This window comes from Marmota monax, unplaced genomic scaffold (genome assembly GCF_021218885.2).
Source record: "Marmota monax isolate L192 unplaced genomic scaffold, Marmota_monax_Labrador192_F-V1.1 WCK01_AAM20220418_F8-fsc00002, whole genome shotgun sequence".
Lineage (NCBI taxonomy): Eukaryota > Metazoa > Chordata > Mammalia > Rodentia > Sciuridae > Marmota > Marmota monax.
This window is the reverse complement of record NW_026693571.1, coordinates 13,077,116-13,079,357: the sequence shown is the minus strand read 5'-3', so window position 1 is coordinate 13,079,357 and position 2,242 is coordinate 13,077,116.

The following is a 2,242-nucleotide window of genomic DNA, read 5'->3' as shown; positions in this document are numbered from 1 at the left end:
TCAAAAGAGATAAAGAGGGACACTACATACTGCTTAAGGGAACCATACACCAACAAGACATAACAATCATAAATATTTATGCCCCAAACAATGGTGCAGCTATGTTCGTCAAACAAACTCTTCTCAAGTTCAAGAGTCTAATAGACCACCACACCATAATCATGGGAGACTTCAACACACCTCTCTCGCCACTGGACAGATCTTCCAAACAAAAGTTGAATAAGGAAACTATAGAACTCAATAACACTATTAATAACCTAGACCTAATTGACATATATAGAGTATACCACCCAACATCAAGCAGTTACACTTTTTTCTCAGCAGCACATGGATCCTTCTCAAAAATAGATCATATATTATGTCACAGGGCAACTCTTAGACAATATAAAGGAGTAGAGATATTACCATGCATCTTATCTGATCATAATGGAATGAAACTGAAAATCAACGATAAAAGAAGGAAGGAAAAAGCATACATCAATTGGAGAATGAACAATAGGTTACTGAATGATCAATGGGTTATAGAAGACATCAAGGAGGAAATTAAAAAATTCTTAGAGATAAATGAAAACACAGACACAACATATCGGAATCTATGGGACACACTGAAAGCAGTTCTAAGAGGAAAATTCATTGCTTGGAGTTCATTCCTTAAAAAAAGAAAAAACCAACAAATAAATGATCTCATACTTCATCTCAAAATCCTTGAAAAAGAAGAGCAAAACAACAGCAAAAGAAGTAGAAGGCAAGAAATAATTAAAATCAGAGCTGAAATTAATGAAATCGAAACAAAAGAAACAATTGAAAAAATTGACAAAACTAAAAGTTGGTTCTTTGAAAAAATAAACAAAATCGACAGACCCTTAGCAATGCTAGTGAAGAGAAGAAGAGAGAGAACTCAAATTACTAGCATACGGGATGAAAAAGGCAATATCACAACAGACACTTCAGAAATACAGAAGATAATCAAAAACTATTTTGAATCCTTATACTCCAATAAATTAGAAGATAGTGAAGGCATAGATAAATTTCTTAAGTCATATGATCTGCCCAGATTGAGTCAGGAGGATATAGAAAACCTAAACAGACCAATATCAATTGAGGAGATAGAAGAAACCATCAAAAGACTACCAACTAAGAAAAGCCCAGGTCCCGATGGGTATACAGCAGAATTTTACAAAACCTTTAAAGAAGAACTAATACCAATACTTTTCAAGCTACTTCAGGAAATAGAAAAGGAGGGAGAACTTCCAAATTCATTCTATGAGGCCAACATCACCCTGATACCTAAACCAGACAAAGACACTTCAAAGAAAGAAAACTACAGACCAATATCTCTAATGAACCTAGATGCAAAAATCCTCAATAAAATTCTGGCGAATCGGATACAAAAACATATAAAAAAAATTGTACACCATGATCAAGTAGGATTCATCCCTGGGATGCAAGGCTGGTTCAATATACGGAAATCAATAAATGTTATTCACCACATCAATAGACTTAAAAATAAGAACCATATGATCATCTCGATAGATGCGGAAAAAGGATTTGACAAAGTACAGCATCCCTTTATGTTCAAAACTCTAGAAAAACTAGGGATAACAGGAACATACCTCAATATTGTAAAAGCAATCTATGCTAAGCCTCAGGCTAGCATTATTCTGAATGGAGAAAAACTGAAGGCATTCCCTCTAAAATCTGGAACAAGACAGGGATGCCCTCTCTCTCCACTTCTCTTCAACATAGTTCTCGAAACACTGGCCAGAGCAATTAGACAGACGAAAGAAATTAAAGGCATAAAAATAGGAAAAGAAGAAATTAAATTATCACTATTTGCAGATGATATGATTCTATATCTAGCAGACCCAAAAGGCTCTACAAAGAAACTATTAGAGCTAATAAATGAATTCAGCAAAGTGGCAGGATTTAAAATCAACACGCATAAATCAAAGGCATTCCTGTATATCAGCGACAAATCCTCTGAAATGGAAATGAGGACAACCACTCCATTCAAAATATCTTCAAAAAAAATAAAATACTTGGGAATCAACCTAACAAAAGAGGTGAAAGACTTATACAATGAAAACTACAGAACCCTAAAGAGAGAAATAGAAGAAGATCTTAGAAGATGGAAAAATATACCCTGTTCATGGATAGGCAGAACTAACATCATCAAAATGGCGATATTACCAAAAGTTCTCTATAGGTTTAATGCAATGCCAATCAAAATCCCAATGGCATT